The sequence below is a fragment of the Amblyomma americanum genome, chromosome 8, assembly GCF_052857255.1.
Source record: "Amblyomma americanum isolate KBUSLIRL-KWMA chromosome 8, ASM5285725v1, whole genome shotgun sequence".
Taxonomy (NCBI): Eukaryota; Metazoa; Arthropoda; class Arachnida; order Ixodida; family Ixodidae; genus Amblyomma; species Amblyomma americanum.
Window position 1 is genome coordinate 64,973,236 of NC_135504.1, and position 27,216 is coordinate 65,000,451.

At 45.5% G+C, this 27,216-nt stretch overlaps 1 long non-coding RNA gene across 2 annotated transcripts; it reads left to right on the forward strand.

Annotated features, from left to right (window-relative positions):
* Window positions 1-4,068: 4,068 nt before the first annotated feature.
* Window positions 4,069-25,378, forward strand: LOC144100390 (uncharacterized). Of its 2 annotated transcripts, none has more exons than XR_013307639.1 (4): window positions 4,069-4,188; window positions 12,125-12,219; window positions 14,863-14,968; window positions 25,290-25,378. It is a non-coding gene; the product is annotated as an uncharacterized LOC144100390 (long non-coding RNA). The 2 variants fall into 2 exon arrangements; XR_013307638.1 differs by lacking the exon at window positions 25,290-25,378 and adding an exon at window positions 18,284-18,518.
* Window positions 25,379-27,216: the final 1,838 nt, after the last annotated feature.

The window sequence follows — 27,216 nt, forward strand, 5'->3', positions numbered from 1 at the left end:
ACGCGCGTAGCTTCTGCTAATGATCAAGTTTAAGCGATGATACCACAGTGATTATATACCTCACTCCAACTCTTGATGGCAATGAATTCGAAAGAAATGAATATACTTGCAATGGCTTTGAGGAATGCGTGTGGGAACGGGCAGTACAGTAAAAATGTTTACTGTATGTGACTTCAGAGGTTGATTGATGTTTTATAGAATTGTTCGACAAGATTTCAATGCATTATTAGGGACAAAGAACGCGCCTTGTCACCGCAGCGGCAAATAAATAGGCTTTCTGGCCATTTATTTCTGCGCGATAATCCGTTCACGTGCTCACATACTCAGCATTCCATAAAAAAACATGCACAGTTCTCTGAACAAATACGTCATTCCACCGCAAAAAAATGGTTATACAAAAATTTATATGCGGCTTTTGAGGTCACACTGCTTTTGCTTTTGTGGTGTGCTGTACGAATTAAGTAAATTTAATATTCTGTGATTCCTGGCTTTTTTTACACGTTATGCTTGATGAGTACGTAACATAAAAAATAAAAAGCGTGCCTTCTTTCGCAGCGGCAGGAATGAACAGAATCGAACCAGCAAAACGATTTACACGGAGGGGATTCTAAAAGAATTTGATGGATGGTGTTGTTATACTGCGCGAAAGCTTAAAGGGTGAAGTTCTTTACTCTTCAGTGAGGCCTGTTGGTTTGAGCGTTTTTTTTATTTATCTTGGCGAGTATTGCGACTCCTGTTCCCGAAAACAGCAAGAAAACGGGAGACTCTCTGAAGGCAATGTTCACCTTTTTTTCTTTAGTTTTCATACTCCCAGAAATCTTTGAGCAGGTTTGGGGAAAGTAGAAAAGCGGCCCGTCAATGGGGATCATTGCTCCTTTGATCGCACGCGCACACCTTCCAACACAACATCTGAAGCGGGGAAGCGCAGAGGAAAGCGCACACCCGTTGAGGGATTCATTACTCCCTCGTTCACACGCATGGCACAACACTACCTGCCCCCCGTGGGGGTTGACAAGGAATTTAATGCAAATAACCTGCCCCCAGTGGCACTGCGCATGACCTTTACGGGACCCCGGGAAGAGCAAACTGCTCTCACGAGGACCAGTGGTAGCTACGTTTTAAATACCTCTGCTTAAACTCGCTGTTTCAAACAGAGCCACCAGTGGACCTTGTGAGACCAGATTGCATTTCTCGGGATCCCGTTAAGTTCATGCGCAGCGCCACGGTAGGCAGGGGGCAACTCCATTGAATTTTTTAAAATTAAATTCCTTGTCACTAGCTATGGGGGGGGGGGGGGGGGGGCAAGTAACTCACAATCCAGTGGGCAGGTTGCAGAGTACCATGGTGACCAGTTTGTGATAGCATCGCGAGGTCACCTGACATGTCTCTTCAGACGCCTCCAGACCCGCTCTCTGTCGTCCCCTCAGCTGTTGTCCCACCACTGTGGCACGTCCACTGCATGCTCCCTATGCGGTAACCCTCACGCCACACTCTCCCACATCCTTTTCGGCTGCCCTGCTGATCCTCCCCTGCAGCGACAGCAGGCCATCTCGAGCTGGGAGGACTGGGGGGTCCTGCTCACGTCTGCAGACCCGGCATCGCAGCTTGCTGCGGTGACTCGGGCTGCCGACGTCATGTCCCGGCATGACCTGCGTGATGCAGTGCGCGACCGCGCAGTGGCCCAGGGTACCATCAAGGTCTAAAACTCACTTGCAGCACTAAAGCTTTTCTGCCTGTCTGTCGACCCAGCATCAAGTCAACGGTTACTTGCCACAGTGGGTAGTTCCTCACACTCAGTTTTGCAGGTTTCCACCTTCCACAGTTGGCAGGTTGCGATGACCTCACAAGGCTACGTGACCTCTCTCGACCACTCAGAGAATGTAATGACAGAGAAGCCGGAAATATTTTATGAAACGACAACGTCAATGCTGTCGTATAAATAACGGTTAAGCGAGTCTTTTACGGTGTTCTCTTTTTGTTCTTCTACAGTATCTCTTCGCAATTCCACACAAACCATCCCAAAGTGCCACCTTAGCCCCGAGCACCAGCTACTGACGCAGCAGCGACAGAGAGAACTGCGACTGCGCCAAATACAGCACAACTACGCTTCTAGGTCAGATGTAATGCAAGCAGGACCATACGTACAGGTGCCACTAAACGAACAAAAACAAGCCACTCCTTCGGTGTGTGTCGAAGAAGCCCAACGCGCTGGGTGGGCCGCACAGCTGACGTCTGTCGTTTAAATCGTGCTAAGCGACACAATTCCACGCCAAGTACAAAGACGCGTGAATAAAGGCAACTATTCTCATTGCAAATTCGATAAAGGCACCACACAAATCCACCACGTTCTGTCGCAAGCACAACGTGCCACCGATACCGCGCATACTATATGGAAAGATCTGACCAAAAGTACGAGCAAAGGAGCAAACACGCTGGGCCAGCAAAATGACAAAAGCGAAATCAATAAAAGCCTGAGGCTCATATCCACTGCTGTTGAAGCTTCGCTGCGCAAGTTTCTAAGATCGCAAAACAATTTTTTTAAAAGTGAGTACCGCACACAGCTCACGTGCATTATGGATTCGGTGGCGCTGCGCAGTAAGCGTTCACTATGAAATCGGATTCCTGCTGCCAACACTGAGTGGCAGCATGGCATCACCATAGAAGGTAAATTGCAGTCGGCAACATTCCCATGCATGCCGACACAATTGCCAAACCACGCATTTAAGATATCAGCAAGCGCTGCAAATTCTCCTCCCAGCCTGCTTTTGCTTGAAAGAATACTGTATATGGAATGCTAGGATAACAGCACGAACACAAAGTGGCTTCGCATGTTGCATTATGCGTTGCCACTCATCTCACGCGTTGTTGTGGTATTTTGTTTCTCACTGATGCGGAAAATGCCACGTTGAACTGATAAATTGTCCCACCATGTCGTATATCCTACGCGGCAATCGCTGATAGAATGAAGTAACCAACTGTTCCATAAACTCGCACTTTCAACCTTATAAAGTAGAACAGTCTCCTGAAAGCCGCCGCGGTGGCTGAGTGGTTATGGCGCTCGGCTGCTGGCCCGAAAGACGCGGGTTCGATCCCGGCCGCGGCGGTCGAATTTCGATGGCGGCGAAATTCTAGAGGCTCGTGTACTGTGCGATGTCAGTGCACGTTAAAGAACCCCAGGTGGTCGAAATTTCCGGAGCCCTTCACTACGGCGTCTCTCATACCCTGAGTCGCTTTGGGACGTTAAACCCCTATAAACCAAACCAAACAGTCTCCTGAAGCTTCAATACAATTTCTTGCTTCGGCTGAACGCTGTTGGTTCTGTGGAATACGATTGCCATTCACTACAACTGAATGAAAGCCTAACGACCATTGCATGAAAAGGAAAATGCACCGTCACCACACGTAGACAACGCCCGCAAAAACTTGTGCTGCAGGGTGGCACTGAGATAAATTGGCTTAAACATGCATGCCTGCAAAGTTCTGCTCAGAGATTTCTGGAATTATGAAAACTAAAGAAAAAGGAGAAGATTGCCTTCTGAGTGTCTCCCGTTTTCTTGCTGTTTTCGGGAACAGGAGTCGCAATACTCGCAAAGATAAATTTAAAAAACCGCTCAAACCACCAGGCCTCAGAGCAAAGTCATTCACCCTTTAAGCTTTCGCATAGTATAACGACACCATCCATCAAATTCTTTTAGATACCCCTCCGTGTACAACGTTTTGCAGGTTTTATTCCGTCTGTTCCTGCCGCAGCGAAAGAAGGAATGCTCTTCTTTTTGATGTTCCGTACTGATCAATTTTGTCGTGTAAAAAAAGCCAGGACTCATAGAATATTAACACACTTAGTTCGTACAGTAAACAACAAAGGCAAAAACAGTGTGACCTAAGAATTCGCATATAAATTCATGTATAGGTATTTTTTGCGGTGGATTGATGTATTACTTCGGAGAACTCTGCATATTTTTCTATGGAATGCTGAGTAGGTGAGCACGTGAATCGATTGTCGCGGCGAAATGAATGGCAGAAAGCCTATTTATTTGCCGCTGTGGTTACAAGGCGCGCCATTTGACATGAAAAATGCACTGAGCTCTTGTCGAAGAATTCTATAAACCAACAATCAAACTTTGGAGTCACATACGGCAAACATTTTTACAGTACTGCCCGTTACTGCACGCATTACTTAAAGTCTTGGTAAGTACATTCGTTTCTTTCGAATTCATTGCCATCAAGAGTTGGAGTCAGGTAGAATCACTGCGGTATTATCGCTTAAAGTTGAGCATTTCCAGAAGCTGCGCACGTAAGTTTGTAATACCAAACTGGCAGCATTTTTCATATACACGCACTGCCCCTTCTCGTGACTTCGTTTTCTTGCAGTTGAATTCAAGATCGTTACAATCGTGATTGAGTCATTTTTAATCACGTAGAAATTATTGTGTGAAGTAGAGAAATATTTGAATCTCCGTGGGCTTCACGTATGTAAATTATAGCTGAATCTTAACCATATATCGCTATCCAAAATATATAGCGTATTTCAACTGCTCTCTCAATGGCATAGAACCTCCGTGATTGAGATAAACGCATGGCCATAATCATTGCAACTGTTCCCCTGTGAGCGTAGTTCACAGCGCAGGTGCTTATTATTTTGTCGTTGATAGAAGTAGCTTATTAAGCATCAAGCAATCTTAGCTTCTATTTTTGGCGAGTTCAAGTGAAAATCACCTCTAATTCGTGGCAAAGGAGACTTAGAAACTGAAAAAATATATTTTTTGTAACATTTTGACATTTGTCAATCAAAGGGTATCTCAGGAAAGAAACCTTTACATCCTAGTGCCCCGCACTTTATGCGAAACAACTGCGCTGGAGGAAGACACAGTTGCGTTTCCGAACGCCTTGGGCACGTATTCCTAGTTTTTTTTTCATTCCCGAAATCGTCGTTTGCAGCCATATCCGATTAGTCTAAAAGCCGGAAGGGGGTGTCAGTTCGGTTGCAACGCGAACGATATGTTTTCCGTTGTTTCCCGTTACAACTCGGAGCTACTGAGTCGTCCAACGACGTGAGAAACAGGCTAAGTTTATTGTGCACCCAACTTGTTATTGGCGAGATAAGCCAAATCGAAAACCCTGTGTCGAATTTACAGCCAGATGACGAGCCGAAAATCTCAGTAACACCAATGAGTTAATTGCAGAGCGAGAGGCTCCGCTTGAGAGCACGCCGCCATGTTGGCTATTTATATCAGTAGAGTTCACAAGCAACTGCTATTTAGAGCCTACGCTAAGTGTGTCACTCTACCGTGCGGTTTCTTAGATACGTTTCACTGCAGCCAAGCCGCCACCAAGTCCAGGACTCTTGGGCCTCAAATTTAATTGTGAGGCAAGTGTGGAATACTGTAATGTACAGTACAGATGCAGATACTGTGAAAGTAATGCTGCATTCTTCCAACGCGAGCAAAACCTTCGTTTAAAATTTGTTCATCGCCGGTCTCGACTTGCTCAGCCTGCCATAGAAAACCAATGGGGAACGGTTTTGACGACAGCAAAAGCGATAATGGAAAAAAAAATTAAACGATTCCACTTAAACGATTTCTCTGTAATGAGAATTTTGAGTGCAGCTGCTGTGGTACTCTCCATTTCGACTTGGCAGCGCGCACAGTGTTCTGCCGCCGACAAGCCTCACCTCGCGATAACGGCCAGCGCACTTGCAGCGCGCGCTACTCTGGTGCTATTTCTTGGAAGCGACGTATTCCTTTCGGATGACGTCACCGGCAATCAGACGACGGCGCGCGGTGCTCTGATGATGCCAGTCGCCGCCGCGCATGCTGCCTTCACGCTACCGCCGTACTCTCCTCCTATGCTTTCCTCCTCGCGCCCCCGTTCGCTATCGCCGCCTTTCATCCTGCGCTGTACTCTGCACTCAGTTGCACCGGTCAATACTGGAACGGGCGCCTAAGAGCTGAGCTGTGAAATGCAATTCTTGCGAGCCGAGCTAGTAAACTCGCAATAGAGGCCTCAGACAGACGGCTAAGTCATCGTTGCTGCGTCTGACGCTGTGTTTTCATTGGTCGGCAGCTTTTCCAGGCTGCTCAATCTTTATCTGAATCTTATTTGCAGTGTAGCTGCGGCGCCTCTGAATGCTAGGGGGCAGTAATGCTGGGGCCTAGCTCTGCAATTAAGCCGCATGAGTCGAGATAAGATGGCCGGCCTATGTCGCCTGCGATTGGTTTCTTTTAACACACACGAAGACAGGAAAACTGTCACGATAGCTGAAAGCTCCTCTGATGCACAAGATACCTCTTGATGTGCTCTTTAAGAGGACAAGAAGCGAGGAACATGATCTCACGGCCCTGAACACAAAACTGATGCGGTTGGAAACTTTGACATTTTACGCTCCAAGAGCGGCGCGTGACCTTAATGCACGTTGCTAAGAAAGTTGTTGGCTAAACACTCGAAGCAAGAACAGCGAGAAATTTGACGCAAGGCCGACGAGGAGAGGGACGAGCTCTCTTAGCGCTATACCTATGAATTTAGGGTGAATAAATGCATAGAAAATAATTTCCATCACAGAGAAACTGGAAGTTTAAAAACACGCAACAACCACCCTCGTCTCCAATTCAGATAGTATGAAGATAGCCGCAGCGGCAAAATCTCGCGAAGTTCAGAAAACATAACTGTGTATCCTGTATCACACATCAACCTGCGATGCACTTTACTGACGCCCGCGAAACAAACGACACGACACACAAAGCGCGAACTAACATCTGTTTATTGGTGATGAAGGTTTCTATTTGTGCACAGGAACGATTTTGCTGTTAGAGCGACAGTAATGAACTGTAAAAAACTGACAGTGCGAAAAGCCCGCAGCTAAAAACTTGCTTGGTTCGATACCCACCGCTGCGCAAGGATGGGTACACGCATCGTCTTGTGGGGCACCCCGCTTTTTTAGTGGTGCACGGTTGGAAGGACAACGCTGCGACTCGCTGGTTCCTTTTCAACAGCCAAAGTGCAAAGTCCAAGCAAATCTTGCAAAGCTGATTGGTGTTAATTATTATTTCGAGCGTTCACATTCGTATGCTCTAACCTGCATGTCTAAACTGACGTACAGGTTCAGTTTCACTGCTGTAAGCGATCTTTGGAAAGATGCGCACTTTAGAGTATCACTGCAGTCCTGGACGAGTCAGGATTCACCTCCGGACGTCTGACCTTGTGAGAGAAAATCAACAGGATATGTATGTAAAAAATCCCTTTTATCACACCAGGGCTAACGTACGCTGTAACTTTGGCGTTAAATACTCGCAACCGCCCTGTAATTTTTGTTTCAGAATTCAAATATCACGCTTTTATCAAGTTTAATGCGTGTCTAGTGAGTCACCATATCTACACAAAGTAGTACTTAGACCATCTCGTCACGTGGGGAACATTTATTCGTCATTTAAAGGAACAGAAACGAAAGCTTCATACTATCTTTGTTTTTTTATTAAAAGCCTGTTGTTCATATTTTCTTTGCGGTGCTGATTTCTTGCCAGCAGCGAAGCATGCATTTATTTGAGTGAAAACACTTTACAAATGGAACAATTTCCAGCAACCCCATTTAATCTTCTGAAGTGCAGCCCGGGGCTGCGGCCCCGTCAAGGTTTTCATGGCAGCATTTACTGCAGCTCCCCTTTCTTTGTGCTTACTGAGGCAGGTATAACTTAATTAATAATATGGTTTTAAAATGTCCAACACACTCTCGCGGTCACCGGACTGAAGTCGATGAGATGTTCCGTAACCGCAACTATAAGCCTACAAAACTAGTTCTTGGCATCCTAGTAATTTGCTTATTTGAACGGCTTATGGCAAGGTTCCTAGCTTGAAACTTTGGTCGCATTTTTAAGGCTATAAAAATAAACAATTATGTACTTCTATACGTAGCCCACTCTTCCCTGGAACACGCTAACCTATCGCTTCACACAAACTTCGTGTTGTTTTCAGTCTGTCTTTAAAATATGATAAAGCTATGCTTGAAAGAGCAGTGCCGTGTTCCACAACGGAAACTGAATATTTTTTGTTTGTAGCAACGCGACCTCTCAGGCGCCTAGTACGTGATCTCGAACTTTTAAGAATTTCACTCTCTTCATTCTGCGCTCTACTCAGCAATCTAATGATTGATCTGCAAAACCGAGTATTCTCATCAAACCTGCAGCTGTAAAGCCACAAGTTGTTTACGACATGAATAGCGCAGCTATCGGCAGGCACTTATATAAAATATAACTGAAAATTTTATTCAATTGTTCTTTACTCCCATACCCCTCTCATTTCAATAGAGGCTTGAGCTACAATGTACCTAGGAATTTTCTTTTTTTTTAGTGGTGTATATTGCCTAAGGGTCGAAAAAGGTAATGATTCAAAGAATGAAAAAGTAATGTGGTTGTATGACGTGAAAAGAGATGTGGAGATCTAATGAAGTTTAGGAGCGAGACACGGCACAGTCCCAGCTTTCAAGCAGCATAGGCTGCAGAACTGTCCGAGGAGAAGCACGCAGTGGTCAAGTGCCAGAATCGCATTGCTTTGAAGAGAGGAAGAAAGACAATAATTAACAGATAGGAAGGATGGTTAACCAGGCGACGCACAGTATGATACCCTACGTGTGGCAAGGGGAACGAAGGAAGGGGACAGGGTACACTCTGAGAGCTTACAGCGTTGAACTCAATCCTCAATATCGGCTGCGATTTCTCGCTACACGCGTGCTGGACACATGGGGTGGAGAAATAAAATTCAAAATAACGTCATTTCCCAGTGACGGCCGGAGTGACAGCAGCACCGACCACTGTGTCCTTCGAAGTGCGCACGGGAAAGAAAGTGGGAGGGGTGTTACCGCGCGCAGAAGGGCAAGAACACGTGTCCAGCGACAGGAATTCTTTCCCGTCAAAACAAGGGTGGCGATAGTCAACTCCTTTCGGAGATTTTGGCGCGAGTAAAAATAACTACCATTTCGCCTTGGCGAAATTGCCTTCCGGTGAAAGTTTTGTTGAACTTTCAAAATATAATCAGTTTCGCCTTTTTTATTCCACCCACTAACAAGATTTTCGTACTCGCGGGATGAGCATCTTCTCTTAAGTAACGTTTATTCAATAAAGAACACCACATGAGTGCGTTATCAGCACGTGCATAGCTGGAGCTAGATTTTTAGAAGGCATGAACAGTTGTATTCGCTAACTCGGCAAACCACCCTGCGCAAAATATAAACAGACTCATGAAATGAACTGTAGCTTTCTATAAAAAAACATTGTTAAAATTTAAATATTCATTTGCATCACCGTGCTCTTATATCACGAAATAAAATATTATTGAATAAATGTATATTGGTATAATGGTTATACTCATATTGCTGCCGTTTGACTGTTCAGAGTTGCTTGAAGGAAAATTAAACACACTATTGTTGTCTCGGGGTCTTCTTAAAGGAGAGTAATAAATGCTCACAATACAGAGTCAGAGGGATGGGATTACTTGAGAAGTCCTAAATTCGTGAGATTAGTCTCCTGACACTTTTATATGTAGCATTCTATGATTTTGAAGCCAAACGTCAGACTTGCAAATGTCAACAGAGAGGCGCCCGCTCTGTATCACCGAATTCTCCCACTCTGAGTAGGAACGCAAGACATCACAAGGCGTACATCGGGAGCCCATGGCTGCAGCGACGCCCCTTGCAGTCTAACAAATTATGTACGGGGCTGCTTTGTGTCACATTCTGTTCTTTAACTTGAAGTTTGTGGCGTTGTTAGAAAGCTACACTCATCACGTGGCATTAACGAATGGGCGAAGCGGTCACAACGATGGGGCACTGTCCACTCTCTGGTCCAATCCACCTCCCATGGTGGTGTCGCGTAACACGTGAAAAACGGCAGAGACAAAATGACATATACGGAGTCTGAAACTGTACCACGCAGATCAAATAAGAAAGTGACATGCTTCTTTTTAGACGTCGTTAATCTGGCGTGAGGACTTTCCCCTAGGATTTCTACCTCTCTTACCCGGGAGGACGACTGAGAGGACTCTGGGATATACCTCTGCATATAGTAAAACCTCTGCATATTGTACAGCGCTACTGTTCTGGTACCTCACATGTTAGCCTGCCTCTTTTAGAGTAGGCAATAATAACTGTTTAGTAAAAATGTAAAAAATAATTTTTGCATCGTCTACAACAATCCTTGAGATCTGCCGGCCCGTTAAGAATATACACGTATTTCGTGCTCCCCGAATAATTTTTTAACGAATCTTTCACGTTGGCTGGTAAATGCATTTCCGCAGCAAAACAAATGAAATGTAAGGCAATTACATATTCGACGCAAGTGGGAAGAGTTTTTTATTTGTGCTTGGAGGTCACAAGCCTATACTCCTCGGGTTTCGCATGAGCCTGGTACAGCGTCTTAGTACATTGCGCCAAGTGAGAACGCTATTTGAGAACGCATTTTAGTCCCTTCTCTCTTTCCAGCCCTAACAAGCCCTCGCCAACACCTCATGGAAACATTTTTTTAGGGAGTAATGCTCTGGCCCAGTGATTTACGCGCCTTGTCCTTCGCTCGAAATTGTGCAGAATGTTGTTCTTCGTGATTTACGTGAGCTTCAGCCGCACATTGCCGCCATGGTACTGGCAGCGAAGCGTCATTAATTTCCGAACGCCTGCAATAAAGATTCTTGTGGCCAAGAGCGGTGTTGCGACAGACCACGTCATACCAGAGCTGCAGACTTCCTTTGTCGAGGCCGCTTCCGGTCGCCTAAAACAAGCAGGAATGCTGCTAAGTGCGTGTCTGTTTCCGTGTTGTTAGTTGTTATAAAGAAACTGAGCAGTAGCGTTCTGTGACGGTGCACACCACAGTCTGTATTCATAGTTTCTGTCATAATCAAAACCGTCATAATCGGCTGCACCGAACGCACCTGGTTGATCGAAACGCCTAAATAGGATGCTGCGGCTCCAATGCAGCGGAAACTGGCGGAGAAATAGGTATGTCACGTCACGCGCACAGTGTATACGCTCTACAGAAGATGCTGAAGGATGCTGAAGGACTGAGATAACAGCCAACATGGCGGCGCACTGTGAAACGCAGCCTCTCGCTTCGTAGTGAGCTCGTCGGTGTTACTGCGTTTTTCGGCTGCGAAGTGCGTACGGGTCTTTCGCTTCGTCTTATCTGGCCTACAGCAAATTAGATGGGCGATAAGTGTGGCGTTTTTTTTTTTTTTTTCACTGGACGATTCGGTAGCTCCTAGGCCTAACGAACACCAGTTTGTTGCAGGAATTGCTCATTTCAGCCAAACTAGATATCGCCACTATGAGAGGAGTTATCGAAGCGTCTGCGTTTGCGCACGTTGAATGATGTAACATAAAGCATGTTTTCTCGCGATATGCATTTGTTTACTTTGCGCAAACGTGCATTCCCTATTCTAGAACTGTCAGTTAGTTGTTGAAGCGTTTTGCACCATGATCGAGTGCAATGTCGCGCAGGTTGACCCCGCTCATCATGTGCACAAACTGTCAGTCGCAAGCGACGCGCCAAAACATTGATACGTTTTACATGCCAGAGGTGTCTGTCGGCTTCCATTACGGTTCTCGTTAGCCGCGGTGCTGTGACTCTGCATTGAGCTCACGAGTAGATAGCCGCTATACGAGAGCACTATGGTCTCGCCGCAGCCGATCACGCCTCATGTTGTTGTTGTTGTTGTTGTTGTTGTTGTTGTTGTTGTTGTTGTTGTTGTTGTTGTTGTTGTTGTTGTTGTTAGCCTATCAAAAGATGGCACATACCCACACTGGGGGATCGGCCAAGAATCGGGTGGCTATTCACGTGAACGCAGTTAATGTTAAACTGTAACACACTGTCGTACATTACACGTCGTCGTTTTCATCAACACCCATCTGTGCGCAAGTCACGAAAGGAAAGGAAACACGCTTTCAGGTACCTGGCGTTGGTGTCCACGAACAAAAACCAGCTTTTTCATAATATTTTGTGATTAGCAGTGTTAAAGCGCCAGCAATTTTTCCTGGACTGAGAACCCTTACCTGATGACTTCAGCATCAACCTTTATCAGAACAATGATGTTTATACTCTCCTCTCTCGAATGGGTGGGCTCATCATTGTGATGGCTTTCATATTTTCAGCAATACACCGAGACTTGAAGCATAAATGGAGAAGACTATTGCCGTAACGATGGCAGTGCTTTTTTTCGCCGCTGCTGTCCAGTGCGAGGAAAGAGGTATGCAACGGCTTGTGGTAAAATCGGAACTTCAAACTTGACTATTAAGCATTTCATTCGCTCTAAAGCATTCAAAATGCTGCGGTTTGAGACAAACAACAGTAAAAAAGCTAGAGTTGTGTACTCTCGTTTTGCTGTTCCTGCCATGCATTTTTTTCACTGTTTATGTCTTGCCCAAGCTGTAGGCTAAGAAATAAGAAAGTAGACAGAGCTCTGTCTATATGTAAAGCCGACCAAATCTTCAGCTGCGTGATTGACAGCCGCGTTTTCCGTGCTCCTGCAGCGTATGAGGGAGCAAACGCGAAAATATCAAATCTAAGCAGAGGCTCACTTAAGCCCGCGCTTAATATTGATCTTTCCGCACGTTGGCTTCGTCCTAAAGCGCAGAACAAGCAGATGTCGCATACGCTAGGTAAAGATTTTGCCGCCTGTACATCATTCGTCCTTTGTCAGCACACTGTTGTTGTAGTGATAACTACATTACGTTAACATTTCGAGCCTTCTGTCACGCTGTCACTTGGTTGGTCACGCCGGTGCGGAGCAGCTGCCGGCGGCGCGGCGCCAGGCTTATCACGTGGTTGGTCACGTGGTTGGTCACGTGAACAACCACGCGGTGCGGAGCAGCTGCTGCTGCTGGCGGCGCGCCCGCGAAACCGAGCTGCAACAGCTGTGCGCATGCGCCGTCTCAAGTGGGACGAAGATGAAGAAGGAACGCCCAGCGAAACGGAGCGGCGAGACTGACTTTGCAATTCAACTGAGCAAGTTCCACCCGGCCATCTGTAGCTATCGCGTCACTCCAGGATTAACCAGCGTTAAACCGCTGCCATTTTTTTTGTGTATGTGTGTGTGGGGGGGGGGGGGTTGTTTGTAAGGTAAGGTCACGAGATCTCTCTGCTATTATTCCAAGTTTTGATAAGTTTGATTAGGAAGAGCTTGGTTAAACTTATAAGGTAAAATCAGAAGTAACCCACGAACGACTGATGAGATCGCTCTGCACGCTGGAGGAATAGTAGTACATGACAAAAGACATAAGTGAGCAAACCTGAACGCGAGGGCTTAAAAATAATTTCATACTAAGACAAAGCTCTAGTGCCTGGAAAAGAAAAAACTGACTAAACTAGGCAAAAAAAAATAGCACAGAACGACATGAGTGCGCATCTATGTATGGTGTGAAGATACCACGACAATAATGCCGGAGGAATCCATTTTTATATATATTTTAGAGCCGTGCGTGAACTTTGATTGGCTTCACAAACTGGTACCAATCATTCATCGCTCGTCTTTGTTCTCGCGGAAGCGAGCTTGTGGTGGTGGTGGTGGAAACTTTTATTGCCAACGATATAAAAGGTGGGGTGAAGCCTCTACATGACACTTGGATGCTCCCTTACTGTGAGGAGGCACCTTTACAAAAGCGAAGGATAGCCCCTGCAGAGCAATCCTTCTCAGAGCGCTGGAGATGAGCCGGCGCTGATCTTGGGGAGAAGTTTCGGTCAGAATTGTCTCCTAGTAAGACTCCGCCACGGTCGGTGATGGGGGACGAGGGAAGGTGGGGCATGTGTGTAGAAAGTCTCCTAGTTTGCCGAAAAGTTTGCATGACGAGGGAATTTGGTCTGGGTATCGGGCATGTAGTAGTATGGAGCAGTCCGAGTTGGCAGTCGTCGCCAGTGTGTGGCCTGCGCTATGGTGAGGGATGGGGCTGGGGGTGCGTACACCCTTCGTTATTTGTTCCCGGTAGTACGAGAGAATATCACGGAAGCAGAGCGGGCGCTCCTCGGCCCGTTTGGCGGGCTGCGCTGAGTATAGAACTATCATTAGAAGCGATGGCTGTCAGTAGTTTTATTTCGTGTTGAATTACACATTTGAGAGGCCATTTTTCGAATTCTGAATTGAAAAATTTAAGTAGCCTTGTGCCACTTACAAAGGATTGGTGCGCAAACCATTCCCGTAAGGAATGAGAAATGATACAACGCCTATGAATTTATCTTCAAGCATATTGCTGCTCAAAAATGATTCGAACGTGATTTTAGAGTTTTTTTCACTCATTCGTATTACCTTCAACGCGTAGGCGTACTGATGCAAGTGTCTTCAAGCTTATCTGTTTTGTAGCGAAAGCTACATCGGCCACGAACTCGCAGTTTCGCCGTGCTTGCATTCCCACCGTGGTCGCACCGCACCACGTGACCAACCACGTGAGTGGTCACGTGACCAACAGTGTAAAGATCCACGTGACAACAACTAGCCAAACAACCAGACTAATCTGGACTTGCAATCAAGATTAACCGAAGGCTAACCAAAAGCTATGCTTTAGCTTTCGCTACTTATATCCTGGCATAGCAGAGCTAAGCCAATGCCAATTTTTTGGAAACGAAAATCTTTGCATCCTCAATAAATAACGATCGTAAAAACACATTGGCCTGAAGTTCTTGAATATTAATTCACTAAAGGATTATTCAAAAGTATTATGCGTGCTTATTCACAATTTTATATTTTTATCTGTAAAGATGCGCTTCTCTATATTTATAGGGACGTGAATCGAACGAACCACTTTCCTAATTCACTTCATTAATTGCTGGCTTAGTAAGGTGGACATCCCGTATCCCGCAAAGCTTTTCTGCCTAGTAAATGTGCATCTTGCATTCACAGCCAACTGCACATACAATGGCACAGAAATTGAAGATTTTGGCTACGCTTCATTTAAGAAACCATGCATGGTTGCGGAGTGCTATAACGGGAAAGTATATGAAACACGGTAAGCTGCTCCTATTTTTAAGCTCAGGGAAATCCAATACTAAAGTTAGCATTTTGAGGAATAGTTTATTTAATTTCTGTGAATGCGCATATGTGTTATGGTACACGTTCCTGCGCTAATGAATTGTTCTCTTCAGCAAGCAATGCAATACGGTTTTTATATGTTATCACGTATGTAAAATATGGTTTTTCTTCATAAATCAGCAAGCATATGCACAATATTTATCGTAATAGAGATTGCGGTATGCACAGCTCCGATGTCGCAGTAAATGTTGCTTTAATTTATTCTTGCGCAATGTGCAATTTTAGTCTTGCGCAATGCGCCGCGTGAGAGTGAGCTGCAGTTCAACACGAGGCGTGTTCGGCCTCGGTGATACCCTATGCTCTCGCGCAGCGCCCAGCGAAACTGATCTCTTCGCGCCCCCTCGAGATTGAATCCCACTCGCGGATATTCATCACAACCAGCAAACATCGCGATACCTTTCTCGGAGTTTACCCATCGGAATATTGCTTTCGCGCAGTTAGAAAGGCCCTGAAGCATAAAATAAAAAAATATGCAAGTACCATTCATGTTCTTAATGCTATGTAAATATCTGTGCTGATGCTTATTTTTCTTGTAAAAAAAATTCAAATACCGAAGAAAACTGTGCAACAAAATGATAAACGTCATCAGAGGCAGTTGTTTACATCGAAACAATGCAGATGTTCACGCGGTAGTTTTTGAATTACTGGAAACAATTTGCTGTGTGGCTTCTCTAACATAGTAATGAATATTGAGAAATATATTTACACGAATATTTTCTTTTGCACAAACAAGTTCCGTGTGGAACGTGTAATCTGCTACAAAAGTAAAGCTAATGGCTGTTTTATAGCCTCATCAATTCGTTGCGATTTGGTAGTCAGTATGCGGCTGAAAAAAAAAAACACTTTATACTTTTAACACTACGTGGCTTCACATCAACAGTGAAGAAAAACTGTACATGGTTTCAGCATTTTATGGAATGCGTTGCGTTGTCCTTCCACACTATTAAGCTTCAAAGCATTACTGTCAAGTAGAGCACATTCGTTTAGACTTATACGGAAGAGAACTAGCATTTTAAAATGTTATACACTGCAGTCATGTTTTTGCAAGCTAATTATCTACAGCGTACTTGTATGTTGGCAATACCAAACAGGATATTTAACCCCGTAAGCAGGATTACGCGCTTTCAGTGTACCCTGTGTCTGCTTGTGCGCTCTCAGATAACCAGATTTTCTTTCATCGAGGCGTATTTTGAGGACACCACTGGTCAAGATACAGAAGCAAGAAAATGCTTATCGTAGTTGAAAACAAGCGCTCTTGCCAAAACGTTATAGCTACTGGACGGAGGCTGCTCTTCTTCCTTTGTTCAAATTGTTTAGTAGTGTCAAGATTCCATTCGTACTGCGTTCTCTTTTCACTGTGGATCACCATACTTTCAGGAATTATTGATGGCGTAGCTTCTTCCTTTAAGAGAGTTGCTTTCTTGGGTGTTTATGGGTCCAGGTAATACTCACGTACTATACGCCTGACAAACCTCACTCGTTATGTAAACAGGCCCTCTCCTACAGTAATACTCGTAATAGACAGAGCCAAATTGAATATTAAATCGTATTTTTTTATAGTCATGCGTATACTAGACGTGATGTCGAGTCCACATGTCCTTAGAATATGATGTTGTCTGAACTCCGAGTTAAACTGTAGCAAGAGATAAAATGCGCTGTGCTCGAGCGGGAGGCAACTGCCTCTGCTATTATTTCGCCTCCATGATGATCTTCACTTTGTACAAGAGACAAAAAATTTCCCGTGCATCTCACCCTATCCAGGAGCCAGGAATTTACGAAAATGGCTCTACGGCCTCCCCAAGCCCATTACCTCCAGCCCCTCCTTCCCCCTTTGTAATTCGTGGGATATTCAAAAGAGTTCACCTCCTTTATGGCACGGGCCATTCTAAAGGAAATACCCCTGACCACCTCGAAAGTTCTGCAGTGTTTCTATAAAACTAACTTCGTCGGCGCCGTGTGCCCCGTAGATGAACCTTTCGTGCAGCAACAAAAAATAACTGTCACTTTTTGATTTTGTAGTAGGCAAAAGCAAGAGCCAGTAGGAGATTGCTTACAGCGGCATCACCGCGCATTCAAGGACGAGTCACTGGGGCTGCTACCCGCGCTCTTTAAATCAGTCTTGGCCTGGTTAAACTCGTATAACACAGCGGCCACCCGTATACCGTTGCGCTTGCTTTAGCCATCGAGTTCACCTTAACTTTATTAATATGGTAATACAGACAAACTGAGTCCACATTTTTCGTATTATAAATGCCAGTGACACCGTTTTATTGGTGAGCAGCGACACGAAAGCCATTTTTACGAGCTTTGAAAGGCCCGCTTATCTCCTTGGACATTCCGGACCACGATGCCGATTCAGAAAATTAAAATTAGAACTCACCTTCGATGCTGACAGCCTTCAAATTCAGTATGTAGTCTTGATACTTGATGAACTAATCATGTGTTAACTAATATCTACGACTTTGATAACATCTGCTTTGTTCAAAAGTACACCAACACTGACTGCCGCAATATCTCTCCAACTAATCTTAAAATAAAAGTCTGTAAAATATAAAATATTCACCTGTTATATCTGCGCACACCATACGGACGCGTGCAAGGAAACTGCACAGCGTCCGAAGAGCATTCATATCAAAAGGTGCAAAAAAAAAACAATTGCAGCTTTTGTCAATAGAGCTTATGTTGAATTACTTGGCTGATACGAATTGCTTTCACTATAAGCGCAACTCTAGGCGTGGTAGCAGTGTTTTTTTTTTAATTTTACTATTCTTGGAAGAAACACGAACATTCCGGGGAGGTGCTCATTAGTACTGCGTATAGTACATCTGCTATTTAGATTATCGAATTTACAACATAGTAACTTGGATATTTTGTTCAATGTGTCCTTAGGAAACAAGAACATCTAATTTAAACTTATTTCCTACTATTCAGTGCTTGTCGTAACGCTGACCATGCCATCCTTTGCGCTCAAAGTCCTACAATTGCTGCAGCTTTCAATCGTACAAGCGAACACGGAGGTTTATGTACACTACTTTCTGGAATTCCGAAACAGCAATTTGCTAGAGTCCACAAGTCTACGGAAGTGCCGGAAGTGCAAGAGTCGAGGCGAAGCCACAAATGACATGTTAAAACAGTATGAGGCCTCAAAAGAAAAAAAAAATAGCCTTATTTATATATTATCATCTGTAGCCGCTAGAAAGCACTAAAAACTTATTTCCATTTTTCCACATAGGTGCCCACCAATAGAGCGCCCTAGGGGTTCCTGCTGGCACAAGGGCTTTGGAACATTCCCCACTTGCTGTCGCTGGTTCTGGATCTGCTAGTGGATCGAGCAGCCAGTTCAGCGCAATGTAATCTATGCGCATGAGTCTGCTGGATGGCACCTTGTTCTTCTCTGCATAACGACACGAATTTGAAATTAGTGCTGCGTATATAAACTTCATTACTTTTAGGTGGGACTGGAGACGCTTTGTAGGTGTTGGCAGCACTGGTGTAAAAAACAAGCAATAAATATTTTTTTTGTCGTGAAGAGACGCACATTGCTTCACGCGTGCCTTGAGTCTGAGTGTGAATCTGACACGCGTAGATACCGGACCAAGTACCTTGATGCAGCTAAGCAAACCTACCACAAATTCACAGAATGTGCAGAAGAATTAATAACACGGTTGTGGTTAAAAAAGCCTCAGTTGTAGAAGCCAAAGAGGCTGTCGTAGTGCTAGACATCACGAATACATACACGCACACAGTCTTGAGTGACTCCAAGCGGGCCATTACGAATTTCTGTAAAGGCACGGTAGGCAAGATGGCGGCCAGCAACTTGGGGGTTGCACTCCATAGCATTTAATATAATTGGTGTGGGTCCCAGCTAATTCAGGGAATCCGGGGAATGAGGAGGAAGATCGTATAGCCCAAGGTTTGACGAAACGGGAGATCAGCCCCTCAGACTCGGACCCCCAGGGTGAAGCACTGAGCACGTACCATGAAATAGCTAACTATTATAAGGATCGAAGACAGATTTATCCACCTCCGCATGCGGGCCTTAGCAAAGCACAGACCACGATGCTAAGATGGATCCGGACTCGATGCATTTTAAGCCCCCTCAGGTTACCGTTATTACGAACGGGGAGTACAGCCCCGCATGCCTAAATTGCCAGCAATTGGCAACCCAAGATCACACATTATCGGGATGTAAGGTCAAGCCTCCACCAACTATGCTCCTGCCAGCTCCCTCCGAAGTGAGTTGGAATCAACCGGTGCTGAAGCAGAAGACACAGGGAGCTCTTGTTAACTGGGCCTTGAAGGTCACCCACGTATGGGCTTCACACTTAGGCACAGTCGGCCACGATCTACAAATTGTTTGATATAAAGTTGTTTTCCTCTCTCTCTAGTCACGTACGCCGCGCGTGCCAGCTATTGTGTAGAGGGTAGCCACGTACTCTGGGCCGCCGCAGAGAGGAGGAAGCGGTTAGCTGCATCCCAGCAGATGAGCGTACCGCCGCGGAGAGGTGGAGAGTAGTTTCCGCACTGCGCATGCGCGCGCTTCCGCGGAGAGCTTCGGCAGATGTGCGCTCCGTCACCGCTTTGCGGAGAGGAGGAAAGGAGGCATCCAAGGTATGCTGCGTACTCCTTCCGTGACGTCACGCACCTTGACCGAGTGGAGAGGGAAAGCGTATGCCGGCGTCGCATACGCAGGGCATCAAAGTAGGTTCTGCATAGAACGGAGGTGCACTTTGATGCGTTCAACGGAACGCTGCTTGTGTTCGACGCAACGCCTGCCGTGGAGAGCTCCGGCAGTTGTGTCCTCCGTCGCCGTCACCGCGTTGCGGAGAGGAAAGAAGGCATCCCAGGTGTACAGCGTGCTCCCTCCGTGACGTCACTTACCTTTACCGAGTGGAGCGGGAAAGCGTCTGCCGGCATCGAATGCGCAGCACTTCACCGAACTGGTATCCCATAAGCCACCGTTGAGGCCGACGAATGCCTTAATTGTCTCTTTCGACGTGGTGTCCTCTTGAAGCGAAAGCTTCACTAAGCAGGTAGCCGATTTCGCCGTTCGTTGCCGGTTGACCTTCAAGTGGGCCAGAGGTCAAGTGTGGCTATAGGCCTTACCATATGTGGTCCACCACGGTGTCGCACCACTTGACCTTTGACCTCTCGATTCGCCGGTAGAGGGTGGTAGAATTGGCCGCAGCGTTCATTGGGTGACCAACCTCTCGTGGTCAACCATTAATTTAACTACCACCGGCCAGGGTGGCAGGGTGGCCGCGCTGCCTATCCTGTGTGCTGAACGCACTCAACTTTACCGACGCCAAGCCGCGTCTGCTTGCCCGATACACCACACGTTCGCTCTCTAACCAGGTTCAGCAGTAGTTAAACCACAGCTAAATTTTTTTCGACAAAAATCCCCGCGAAGCTTGCGGTGACCGCTACCCGAGACGCCCTACAACGCGACGACACACTCAGCGCACAAACCCCGGTGAGTGTAAATGATCTGTGCCACCTCCGGGAGCTGTGCCTATCAAATACATATGTCTCGCCAAACGGAGAATTTTACAGACAAGTGAAAGGAACGGCAATCGGAGCCTCCACCTCCGTCGTCATGGCCAATTTAACCAAGGAATACGTCGTAGAACGAGCCCTCAACTCATTCCACCTGAAACCAAAGATTTTCCTCAGGTATGTCGACGACTGCTTCGCGGTTATCAAGAGATCCGAAATCTAAAATTTCCTATCTGATTTAAGCTCCGTAGAACCAGATATTCAATTCACGCTAGAAGTAGAAAAGGAAAACTCCCTGCCGTTTTTGGACGTCCTCGTATCACGAAAGAACGATGCCCTTCAGACCTTCAATTCTCTTCAATTCTCCGTATACCGCAAACCAGCTAACTCAGGCCGATATCTCCAATTCGCTTCGAATCACCTGACAGTCCATAAAGTATAAGTGCTGAAGACATTGTTCAGAAGAGCTGAGGCATACTGCAGCACAGATCTTAGCAGAAGAAAACAACGCACGATATTCGAAGAAGTCACCATGAACGGTTACCCATAAAAACTTTATTCGAAAAGTCATTCGCCTCCAAAAAAACAGCATGCGCCAAGAAATCAACGCACAACAACCGACGCTACCACCAATATACGTCACTCTGCCTCACCACCATGGTTCCAGCGAAACCAGTGCCCGAATCCTGAAAAAAATTGGTCTCCAGGTTGCGCGCAATCCCACAAACACTGTTGAGCTTTGCCTACCTGTTCCCAAAGACTGGCCACGGAGAGAAAGAGTCCAAGGCGTCGTCTACAAACTTCCTTGCGCCGACTGTGACGCAAGCTACTCGGCGAGACCAAAAATCTAAAAGAAAGATTACGGCAACATATAAACGACGTCAGCAACTTCGCAAGAGAGCGCAATCCTTTAGGCGTACATTCCGAAGTCTCAGACCACGGAATCAACTTTGACGAAACCAGCATGCTCGAAAGCGAAACAAATTGCAAAAAAAGGTTCTTTCTCGATTCCTGGCACATCCATGCCACTCAGAAAAACATCACCCGCACAAAAGAAAACCTGCCAGCAGTGTATGTGCAGGGACTTCGCTCTGCAGCTTAAAGAAGAAAATTCGCCATTCACCCACTCCGCATAATCCGACAACGTGACTCACAGGCTTAACACCCCACCCCCATCCCCAGCGCCTTTCGCATCACAGCTTTCGTTATTTTGACCTCCTGCTTCCCTTCGTGCATATTTAAAGATGCCAGCTACTGCCCCCAGTCACCCTTGAAGAAGGAGCCGAGACGGCTCCGAAACGTTGGGTTTTAAATTGAAATTTATAGTATGAGGTGTATCAGAGTTTATTAGACAAATTTACACAGGCTTCAGTCATTGCAAAAAAGAGAACTGCGCTGCATAGAAGACTGGGAACCGTTGTATCATACATACCCATTTTTCTTAAAGCACAATTTACTGAAGACATACGGAATATTTGAACTAAAGCTTGCAATCCATATCAATAATGAAATTACCCGTGACCAGGTTTACTTTTGTGCTTTATGTCTGCACAGCAACAAACCGTACGATTTCATGTATAGTCCTTTTTAAATTGCGGTGTTGAGAACCCACTATGGAGCACAGAAACTTGATTACTTAATTCCTGAATTACTAAATAAACACCCACGCATTATGGAACATCAGCAGCAGCCTCATTTCCGTCATAAATTCAAGAACAATGTAAAAGCGTACCTCCTGTCTTTATCTCACAGATAAACGTGTTTCGTTCCTTATTTTTGCATAACATGCGTTACCCTTTTACTTGTTTTTTTATGTTATTGGCTATGTTGTTTTTTTCCTGCCACCTTCTTCTCACGGCATGTAAGTATGCAGCGGCACTGCCTCCTTTATTGCTTCATGGACCAGTGTTTACTTTGCATTGAGTGTATCTGTTGATCTAATGCGTTTCGTTGTCATCCTGCTGAGCAAAGTAATGGGTAAGGGGGACCTCGTCAACCAAAATGAATTGCCTTTTGTAGCGAAAGCTACATTTGCCATGTACTGGCAGTTTCTTCGTGCTCGCATTTCCACCGTGCTCGCATTCCTACCATGGTCGCACCGCACCACGTGACCGACCACGGGACTGGTCAAGTGACCAACCGCGTGTCGAACCACGTGACAACAGCTGCCCAGACAACCAGACAAACCTGGACTTGCAATCAAGCTTAACCGAGGTTAACCATGCTACGCCTTAGCTTTTGCTACGTATATCCTGGCATAGCCGAACTAAGCCAGTGTCAGTTTTGTCCCGTCACCTGAAACCAAGATTGTCTGAATGAAATACTAATCAATCAATCATTCAATAAATCAATCAATCAATCAATGTCTTGGTGCGCAACCTGCGTCGAGGTCGAACACTCATGACGACACACTAATGCTTTCGCCTTCGCAGCACATATGCAGTCATAAGTTCGCTCTGAAATTTTTAAAACACAACTTTTAATACGAACTGAAGGTCATCGCATTTCTTCCATCATACAACTTTCAAAAAGTAATTCATTTGGCTTCAAGAAACGTTACAAAAGTTCAGGGAATAATTCGAACCAACAACCCGTGTGTTGCGAGGTAGACACGCTACCAACTAGGCCACGAAAAGCTCTGTTTTTTCCTTATTGCCTTTCTTTTAGGCCGCTAAAATCTCGCTTGAGGGACTTGAGAACAAGTGGGAGTTTATATGCATGCCGTTGGTTTTAGTTATGGTTTCACGGGGTTATTTGCACCATAGAGACTCAGGCTATCAGGGGCGTCACAGTGGACGGTTCCGGATCATTTCGACCACCTGGGGTTCTTTAACGTACACCGACATAACACATTGCACGGGCCTCTAGAACTTCGCCTCTATCGATATTCGACCGCCGTGGCCGGGATCGAATCTGCGTCTTTCGGGTCAGCAATCGAGCGCCACAACCAGTGAGCCAGCGGGGCTTTTTTTCTTTATTGACTGAGCCACCGCGGCGGCTGTATGCCTTGAGGTCATTCACGTAAAGTGGTACCTTCCAACAGTATGCTAATGCGTATGTGTGCAATTTGGGAGCACCACAGGCCGCTATTGCGTCATACCCTTAAGACGGAGCTTAAGTGTCCTTTTAATTTTCGATATGTTCTATCGAACTTATGTCGATTCAGGTATCGATTGTCGAGACCATGTGCAGCTGCGAACTGCAGTGACTTGTCCAATGTAGCCTAGGAATTGTGCCAGGTTTAATGGAGAAATTCCTACGCTCTCATAATTTATGACTGTCACTGGCATTTTTTTTAAAACCTACATTAGTAGCTTTTGCTTTTTTACATTTATTTTTAGAAGCGTCAGATTGGACGTGACATTTAGAGGAATTTGGAACTCGTCAGTTATGTCGTCGGCAGTTGTACGAAATGTTTTGATCTTTGTACGCCGGAGCTCAGAAGGTATGCAATTCGGCGTAAATAACAGAAGCCTTTCCCCGAATTGGACTGTCTCTTACGAAGAAATAAGAATGGTATTTCTGCCTCTCTTCGCCCTGTTCTTGGTGGGTGCAGTTATTCCGCTAGCACTGTGCTGGCTTTGCAAAGTCTCGTGGAATCTGCGGCAGGATGTATTAGTCTACTAACGGAACAATCTGAAGCAACAACGGGACACTCAAAGTGAGTAGCACTTAGCGGCTTCAAACTTTAGTTGCTTCAAATAGTCAGGCTAGTCTGCAAATCCCTTCATTTCTATGAGTAATACTTTGCATGAGAGAGTGTTACATACTACAAATAGTTTTGTATGATGTATAGTTCCTTTCTATAGTTTACTGTTGGAACGGTAGCGAGGTGCTATAAGTGGTAAAGCAATATGTCTACTTATTGCAGGTATTGACCGCTGATCCGGATCGTGAGAGGGAAATAGCTAGAATAATAAGAATGGCTTGGAGCGCATAGGGCAGGTTCTCTCAGATAATGAATGGCAGTTTACCAACATCCCTCAAGAGAAAAGTGTAAAATAGCTATATCTTACCGGAACTCACCTACGCGGTAGAAACGGGGAGGCTAACGAAAAGGGTTAAGCTTAAGTTAAAGGCCACGCATCGAGATAAGGAAAGAAAAATGATAGGTGTAACGTCAAGAGACCGGAAGCGGACACAGTCGGTGAGGGAACAAACACGGATCAATGACATCCTAGTCGATATCAAGAGGAAGAAATGGGCTTGGGCAGGGCATGTAATGCGTAGGCAAGAGAACCGTTGGTCCTTAAGGGCAACGGAGTGGATTCCAAGAGAAAGCAAGCGCAACAGGGGGCGGCAGAAAGTTAGGTGGTCGGATGATATTGAGAAGTTTGCGGACATACGGTAGCCGTAGCTGGCAGAGGACAGGATTAATTGCAGAGACATGGGAGAGGCATTTGCCCTGCAGTGGGCATAGTCAGGCTGATGATGATGGTATTTCTGCTCCGTGACCGTGACAGATTTGAAGATGAGCGGCGACACAGTGATAGGGCATGTCGCGCGTGCGCGAGACCCTGGATCCAATGTCCAGGGCAAACGAGTACCCACGGGTTTTCTAATGAACCCAAGCTTTCCACTGGCATAGTCGTTGCTTTTCTTTGGGGTGAAGTGTTGGGGAAAAGTGTCTTAAACTCCACTGTTGCTTTGTTGCTTTGACGGGTCGGTGGTTCAGGCCGCCTTCAGACGACGTCGAACATTTTGCTCCAAGGACTTTAAAAAAATATTACACTTTTTTGCAGTGACCCCTGCTCGCCGGCTTGCCGGATGGATATGTGGTGCGTGGAGTGCCTGGCCTGTATTGAGTTAACTGCGCAAGGTTCTGAGATAAGATTCAGGAGTCAGAGCCTGACCCTAGCTACTCAATATCAACCAGTGAGCGCCGCGGCACTATTGGGTGCTTCGGCCCCACGATGGAAAGATACTAGTTTAACCTCCATAATAAAAAATATTTACTGAATTATCTCGCTATGAGGCACTTCAACGATGCTCCTTGGCACAACATAGATGTGCAATGCAAGTGTAGAACACTGTGGATTGTTATCCTGCTAAGTATTAACACTTATGCAGCTTACTTTAATTATTTAAAGCTTTTAAAGTGGAAAGCTCGACTATTTGGTGATCTTTAGATTCAGGGCGCATGGTACCTGGCGTTAAAGACAAGGATAGAGGAGAGACGGACACCAAGAACGCTAGACATGAACCGATTTTATTCCCGACGGACACATTATATATGTAGGAAAAAACATGTACAAAGGATCACACCCCAAAGCGCATGTGCAACGGCTCCTTCCAGTTCAAGAATAGCAATTCTTTCGATGAGAAAGATAAGGTTGGGTTGCTTACGCATGACTGTCGTTCCATGTAAATGAGAAAGGCTTTCAGTATTTCACGTTCTTTCTGATCTTAACTTGAAACAAAAAAAATGACCGGTGTCTGATTATATATTGGAGCACAATTATCCTCACAACATTTGCAATGTGCCGCCAAGTGTCCCGCACTTGATAGTGCCTCGACAGCCAGTCTGTGCTCTATTAGCCGAACATTGATACAACGGCCAGTTTGGCCGATTTAGCAATTTTCGCATGACAAGGGAATTCTGTAGACCACATTGATCTTGCAATCCACATACTGCATTTGATCTTTTATCGGGCAATGCGTTTTTTTTTTCGTTTTTTTTCTTGAGGCATTACCAATCTTGCATAGCTTACAGAGTTTATCTGGTACAGCAAGCACAACTCGGACCTTGCCGTTCTGCACTATCTTCTTTAGGCGGTGTATCAGCTGGTGGATTTAGGGCAGTGCCACGCATCTAGCTCACTCATGAGCTTGTAGCTCAGTCGTCCGTTGCCTGTTTCCTTTTTACTTTTAAGCGCTTTTTTTTTCTGCAGCGCTTTTGAATGCCACGAAAACAGGAAAAAGCAAATTTGTAGGCAAAGACCAAACTCACTACTGTATGGCTCGAAAAATACCAAATGTAATATCGCTTTAGGAGCTGATGCTTTTGCGACCACGATTTTGCAAGGTTTGTAAAGCCGAAAATTATAGGATCCCAATAATTGTTTCCTCAAAAGAGAACTGTACATGAAGTGGATCGATAACAATGCAAGTCGGTCGAAGTTGGGCGATCATTAATTGTGGACTCATGTTCTTTGATTTTTTTTTTTGTAGCGAAAGCTACATCGGCCACGAACTCGCAGTTTCGACGTGCTCGCAATCCCACCGTGGTCGCACCGCACCACATGACCAACCACGTGACTGGTGTCACGTGACCAATCGCGGAACAACTAGCCAGACAACCAAACTAGCCTAGACTTGCAATCAAATTAACCACGGCTAGCCAAGCTACGCCTTTGCTTTCGCTACGTATGTCCTGGCAAGCCGAACTAAGCCACTGCCAATTTTTTTAGTAATTGAGCGAAATGAGAGCCTAATTAAGCCTAAGCTAAATTTAAAGAGGAAACTGATATGTACACGACGTTTATTGTGCCGAAATTACAATTTGAGACCTCTTAGAGCGGCATATTGGACACAGTGGAAGGAAAGTGGAAGGTGACAATGGTTGAGTGTGAACCAAAGGAATGAACTAGGAAGTTGCTTTTGCATACTGTGGACACGTGACAGAAAAAATTGGAGGGCAGTGGATTGAGCTGCGGATTCAATCTACTG